At 39.6% G+C, this 7,413-nt stretch overlaps 1 non-coding gene across 1 annotated transcript; it reads left to right on the top strand.

Moving 5' to 3' along the window:
* The first annotated feature begins 2,004 nt into the window (after positions 1-2,004).
* LOC145007706 (small nucleolar RNA R71) lies at positions 2,005-2,111 on the top strand. Its single transcript, XR_013663078.1, has one exon. It is a non-coding gene; the product is annotated as a small nucleolar RNA R71 (small nucleolar RNA).
* Positions 2,112-7,413: the final 5,302 nt, after the last annotated feature.

Raw genomic sequence — 7,413 nt, 5'->3', positions numbered from 1 at the left:
GGACTCCGTGCCTTCTACGTGGAATCTTCGGAAGAGTCCTCCACCAAGATCTTTTGTTCCTTGAATCGCCTTTTGTAAGCTTGAACTCTCCTTTTATACGCCTTCTTTGAATTCTCCTTTTTAGCTTTTCCCTTTTCTTCAAGCTTGCGTTTTGTGCCCGTGGTTTCCTCCTTGTACTTTATGTCATTCTCTTCTGCTTTCACCACCGGCTTTGTTACTCTTGAAGTGTCCTCCTCTTCATCACTTGTTATTTCCTCATCCTCTTTGCTTACCTAAGATGGCGGGCTCTTGTAGGCTATGACTTCAATCCAATATGGAACAGATGCCTTTGGTTTTGTCATTTTGACTTGATGAACTACTTTTATCTCTTCTTCCATAAGCTTTTCCAGTTCTTCTAGTTCATTCTCTTGATTAATTGTGAACACCTCTTCTTTATTTTCTTGAAAGTCATCCTTTATCCCAAAGACTTCTTGTTCATCTCCAACCCTCAAAGTTAGCTTCGACTCGCGGATATCAACAAGGGCACCAGCAGTGTTGAGCAATGGCCGTCCTAGGATTATCGGAACATCTGGATCTTCTTTCATGTCCATGACTACAAAGTCTATTGGAAAAATAAATTTTCCAATTCTCACCAAAATATCCTCCACTATGCCTCGGGGTTGTGTCACCGAACGGTTCACCATGTGAATCTTCATTTTTGTAGCCTTCATCTTCTGAATCTCCAATTTTTGATAAAATGAAAAAGGCATTAGATTAATGCTAGCCCCAGAATCGGCTAAAGCATTAACCTTCATTTTATTCCCAAACTCGCATGGAAGAGTGAGGCGTCCAGGATCCCCCATCTTTTCTGGTGTTTCTCCCAAAACAACTTTTGAAGTTTGTTCACTCAAAATCACTGTAGACTGCTTCTTTAATTGCCTTCGCGTATCTATCAAGTCTTGCAGTAATTTCTGGTTTTCGGAAGCTTTGGATAAGGATTCAACAAAGGGAGTATTAATTGGGATCCCTTTCACATGCTTCACAAACTCTAAATGTTCCTTCTCCAGTCGACTAAGTGCTGCGCGGGTGGGAAATGGCATAGGTGGATGATAAGCTGGAATAGGCGCAAAGGGTTTTTGCTCAGACTTGCGCCACGTCGTGGCGAGAGGAGAGTCACGTCGTGGGTCGCCTGGTTCAACACTTTCTCCATTGTCGATCCTTAATTTCTTGGGCTGCTGCGGTTCTTCTTCCAACGCTTCCAGGAACTCAGATATTGTATCTTCTTCAGTATTGATGGCCATTACGTGAGATTGGGCTTGTACTTCGGGACTCTTTGGGGAAAATTTTTCATGAACTAAAGTTGCTAGTTGACCAAATTGTACTTCAAGGTTATGGATGGAGGCTTGTTGGTTCTTGATCAATGTTTGTTGTTCCATGATAGCGGAATCCGTGGCCTCGTGTCGCTTTTCCGATGCTTCCATAAATTTCATTAAAATGGTCTCTAGGTCGGGTTTCTTCTCGGCTAGTGGCTGCTCCTTTTGATATAGGCCTCGACCTGTCTGCCTATACTTCTCTTCTTTTTTCTTCCTATATTCTTCATATGGCAGCCACTCCTTCTTCGGTTTCCTCCAGTCGTCTTCAAACTTATCCCCATTAGAGTAGCACACTTGAGCTTTTCTGTTCCCAAATTCATCCACGTTGCAGTCCTTGGTCAAGTGTGGACCATTGCATCGCTCGCACCCCACTCTTATAGCGTGTATCGACTGGTCCATTTGTGTTATCTTGCGATCCATGTTATTCAGCATGGCCATGACAGCTGCAATTTCTTCAGTTTGGGCTCCTCCACCGCCTTTGCTTCCATCCTGCCTCGGGTTATGGTATTCGCGGGAGTGTTTCGCGAATTCTTCAATTAGCTCCTTGACTTCCCTTGGATTTTTCCTTGTCAACGGTCCTTGAGAATCAAGGAGTTGTCTTGTCATCACATTGACCCCATCATAAAAGATTGACATCTCTTGCTGCACATTTAGGTCATGTTGCGGGCAGTTTCTGAGTAAGCTCTTGTAACGCTCCCACGCTTCGTACAGTGACTCCCCCGGCTGTTGCTCAAAGTTGGCTATTGCCTTCTTGAGTTTGGCTATCTTGGATGGCGGGCAAAACTGGTCTAGGAATTGCTCACGCATTTGAGCCCAAGTGGTGATTGTACCCGGTGGGAGTGCTTTTAACCATTCCTTAGCAGTTCCTTTGAAAGTAACGGGCAACATCCTAAGCAGGATGGTGTTCCTGTTGACATTTGGTACATTGAAGTAATCAGCAATGTCATTGACTTCATCTAGATGCTTAAAAGCATCCTCATGGTCTTTCCCAAAAAATGGGATGTCCTTCAGCGCAGTCAATATGTGTCCCTTCAGCTCGAATGTGGCATTGGCAGGTATTGCGGGTTGGACTAATCCGGGACCCACATCTTCGCGGATCCGCTTCTTGTAAGCTCCCATGGACATTTCTTCAATATTTGCCATCTCGTTCCTTGGCTCGTTCTCGGGTTTACTCGTGTGTTCTTCAAATTTTGGCTCGGTGTCGCTTTCATACTCGGTTTGCACGGGTGAATGATCCAAATGCTCAAGATTGCTCTCGTGCTTCGTTGAGGAACTTGACTCTCCTGTCTTCTTTCCTGACTTCCTAGAGAAGGCTGACTTCAATTCTTGCAAGGGCGTCTTTTTCTTGTGAATTGCAGACTCGAGATCTTCTAGTGGTGGCACCAATGGTGTGTTTGAGCCTCTGGTCATTAACTCCTGCAACTTGCTAAACTAAAACGTAAAACTGGACTAAAATAAGAAAAACTAAAAATGAACTCTCAGATTTCACGTCGTAAGTATACTAAATCTCACGTCGTGAACTCTGCGACAAACAAAACAATAATTAAACTAAGATAAGCTAGCAAGATAAATAACCAATTAAGCTTTCTGCAAATTTTATTCCTAAAAAAAAAAACGATTAATCTAATGCAACTAAATAAGCTAATAATCTGCACCGTTCCCCGGCAACGGCACCAAAAACTTGATGTGCACGAAAGTACCCACTAATTTTAATATTTATAACCTAACAAACTAAGACTAGCTATGCACTTATAGGCAGTGTACCTAGTCAGATTACAGTATAGCTTAGGTAAGTCGGGTGTCGATCACAGGGAATGGTGTTACTAATTAACCTAATTACTAATAAATTAACCTAATTTATTAACAAATTTAATAAGGGGGGGTTTATCTGATTTTGCAAGATCAAATGAACTTAATCAAATTAATAAAAAAACACACTCTTGCTTAGTTGAATCCACTTCTTCCTTATGGCTAGCTAATGATTATGGGTTATTAAGTTGGGTTTTAGTTATATTAGTAATTTAGTTCTATCTTACCAATAAGTAACTAATTCATGTTAAACCATGTATGTTCACACATAATTAAACACAGAACTAATTATGAATGTGAATATGCTATGTAAGATTTGTTGTATAAACGCAATTATGGTCACAATTTACGTTCTCTAGCACAGCTAAGATTTATTTAGCCTAATTACTAACTAAGATTGGTCAATCCTAGCTCTAACAATTTAATGTTCACTAAATTATTAGGTAAACAAGTTCATGTAGTTTCATAGTCACTAAGCTACACAGAACATGCAATCTAGCAATTAGATAAGCAAATAATAACATGCTAGGTTATACAAATCAAACACAAACAACTCTTACCAACTCAAATTAATCCATAAACATATTGTTGGAATAGTGTCTAAGGCTATAACTATATTCGGTGGTGCATGGTCCTTTTGGGTTGCCTTCACCATAGCAACTTGAAGGATGATTTATTAAGAAAGAGTAAATATTATAAGGAATAATATTTAGCTATTTGATTAATATAAGTCATAAATTAATTGGTATTAATTTGGTGACTTAAAGAGATTAATTAAATAAGAGGGTATAAACTGTCAATTGTTTGATAGTTAGACTTTAGACTATAAATCCATTAGGATACACCTTGGACGGATTCTAAGAGCTTTAGGATAGCTCAAAATCGTCCATAGGGTTATCTATGGAATGGATTTGGATAGCCTTAAGAGAAGATTATCCAATTAGGGTTTAGGGTGAAGCCCTTAAGTAGTCTAATAGTATAAATAGACCCTATGGATGAGGGAGTTCGACACACAACCTTAAGCAAGGAACCTCTGGTCGAATTCCTCCCCTCTCCTATCTCCTAAATCATCTTGCTTGCTATTGGTGTTTGTAAGCCATTAGAGGAGTGACAATTGTGACTCTAGAAGCTCCAAGACAAACAAGATCAACAAGGGATTCAAAGGTATGATTCTAGATCTGTTTTAATTTTGTTGTTTAACCTAATTAGCCATTAGAAGTCTTGGATTCAAAAGCATGTTTATTAGAAAGCCTAGATCCAAGCATTAGGGTTTTGCATGCGCACATAGGAAAGTTCTTATGGCTAAAACCCATTAGTGGTATCAGAGCTTAGATTGGTTTTCTTTAAATTGTTGCTTGAATAACTGAAACAAACCTGCAAAATTCGATTTTTTGGGTTTTGAGTCACTGACTCGGCGAGTTCCAAGGTGGACTCGTCGAGTAGGGACTGACTCGGCGAGTCCCCTTGTGCACTCGGCGAGTCCAGGCGTCAGGAATGGCCAGATTCGGGATTTTTTCATAATTATCTTATGGAAACTTACCTTAATCATATTAGATCAATGTAAATCCGATTTTTTGATAAATATGACTATTATCTTGATCTAATTAAAGATATTTATCATCCAATAAAATATTTAATTTCCTTATATGATAATGATTAATTATTTTGGTAATTATCTTCAAAGAAATCAAGATAAATCAAATAAAGATAATTAGAATATTAATTGTTAATTGGAATTATTTGTTATTTGATCCTTCATGTTTTAAATGTTTAAAACCTACCCCAAAGTTTTGAAATTTATATTTGTGATTAAAAGTTTTAATTTAGACAACTTAAATTTCAAACCCTAGATTTTGAAAAGTTTAAAATGCAGCCCTATACTTATATGATATTACTAGAATAATATATATATGTATAACTAAATGCTAGTCTTACCGCTAGTAGGCCTCATTCACGAAGCCGATCTATAAGGTGGGTATAAGGTTGCGGCCTATAAAATGGCGCTTAATGGGTGTACACTCACACCCACCGCTTGCTTGATTGGTGGAGGGTCGTTAGCCGAACGGGTAGGATAGGGCAACCTCATCCTCGCATTAAAAGTATAATAAGAAATACGAAGTAACTAAATTTTTTAAAATTTCCCAATCTTAGTTACTTTAGGAAAAGTGAATTGATGCAATCCCATGAAATTACACTTTGCACCTTGCTAAGATGTTAGTGGAGCGTGTGTGGTTTACCGGCACACTAATTGGTTCTAAGCGAAGGTGGAAAAGGGTGATTCATTGTTCATCATAGTTCGATGGAGCGTGTGTGGTTTACCGGCACATCGAATAGGTGATCGTTACAATGAAGGCACCATGTGAATTTGCATGGTAATTCACACCCGCTTTGTGATCCTCGGCATCCCAGTCACAAACAAGAGGGGCATATCGAGATTTAAACATGCCATTGAATAGTTCAATGAATCTCATCCGAACCTAGGAATTCTCGAAAACACTTAGGACTAATAGTTTACGTTTTGTGATGGAGAATTAGTGAATCGTCATTCACTTACCTTCAATTTATTTGCATGTTAGATTACGGCATCCCTTTTCTAGTATGTAAATGTTATTGTTGGATCCTAGCCCTAATTTTTCTTATTGGGTGATAATTAGGGATTCTTATTCTAATCAATCTTTGTCCTTTCTATAGATGTTAAACGCAAACAACGTTGCTGCTAATTCTTTCACGTTGATGAGCCTTTGCCAAAAGGTCACCTTCGATGGAACGAACTTTAGTGAATGGATAAGATACATTCGCACCATTGCTCGCTATGAGGATAAAGAGTATGTCCTCGATGAGAAGCTCGAGAAAATCAACCCCGAAGTTGCTACTCCCGAAGAAATCACCGCCTTTGAAACTCATGAGCGAGATGCAACGAAAGTACATTGCATCATGATCGCCACCATGAACTCCGAATTCCAAAAGTCCTACGAGGACATGTATCCATACGAGATGCATCAAGACTTGTTGGAGAGGTACCACCAAAACACGAGACAAGAGCGTTACGAGATCTTCACTAACATGATTTCCGCTAAGATGGGTCATGGAGAATCTCTTACCGTGCACTTGCAAAAGATGCAAAGGTATGTCGACCGCCTTCGCAAGTTAAATGTTGACTTCGGCAAAGACTTGGCGATCGACATGGTGCTTCACTCCTTGCCTCTGATGTATAATCAATTTAGGATGACCTACCACATGAACAAAGAGGAGGTCACTCTAAGTAAACTCCAAGGTCTCTTGAGGGTTGCTGAGAGCAATTTCAAGGACAAGTCTGTTGCACCAACTCCCAATCCATCTGCTGCTCCTGTCTTGGCTATTGGTCAAGGGAAGGGAAAGAAGAGGAAAGCTTCTTCAAATAACTATCGAAAGGTGAAAGCCCGAGATGGTTCCTCTTCTAGTGGGACCAAAGTTGATCCCTCTAAGCCCTGCTCTAACCCGAAGGAGGCAGAGTGCCACCACTGCCACAAGATAGGACATTGGAAGAGAAGCTGCCCGGATTACCTGCAAGCCATCAAGGAAGGAAAGATCAAGCCATCTTTCGCAGGTATATATGCAATCAAATCTAACGATTCTAATCATGCTATTTCTTGGGTTCTTGACACCGGTTGTGGTTATCACATTTGTTCTAATGTGCAGGGACTAAAAAGAAGTAGGGATGTGGAGCAAGGAAGGATCAATCTAATCATGGGGAACAGAAGATCGTCGCCTGTGACCAAGATTGGAGTGTATTCTTTAGTGCTTAAGAATAGTTTAGTTTTAGATTTGAACAATTGTTGCTATTCGCCAGAAATGGCTAGAAACATCATCTCATTTCATGGTTTATATAGACAAGGATTTAGATTTTCTTTTAATAATGAGAATGGTTCTATTTTGGCTTATCTAAATGGTGTCTTTTACTTTGAAGCTATACCATGTAATGGAATATATGAAACTGTTATGATTGTTGATAACTTAGGAAATGATGTTTTGAATATTGATTCTTCCACTAGTATGGATAAAGCATCCTTGTGGCATTGTCGTCTTGGACATGTCAACAAGAAACGCATAGCCCAACTCCAAAAGGATGGAGTGTTGGAGTCATTCGACCTTAGGGAAGATGACACATGCGAGTCTTGTTTACTTGGAAAGATGACTAAGTCACCCTTCACGAGTACTTGTGAAAGGGGTGAGGGACTATTAGACCTAATACATAACAATGTATGTGGACCCT

This window comes from Lactuca saligna, chromosome 7 (genome assembly GCF_052625555.1).
Source record: "Lactuca saligna cultivar CGN05327 chromosome 7, ASM5262555v1, whole genome shotgun sequence".
Classification (NCBI taxonomy): domain Eukaryota; kingdom Viridiplantae; phylum Streptophyta; class Magnoliopsida; order Asterales; family Asteraceae; genus Lactuca; species Lactuca saligna.
The sequence above is the reverse complement of the archived record's forward strand: the minus strand, read 5'-3'. Positions and strand labels throughout refer to the sequence as shown.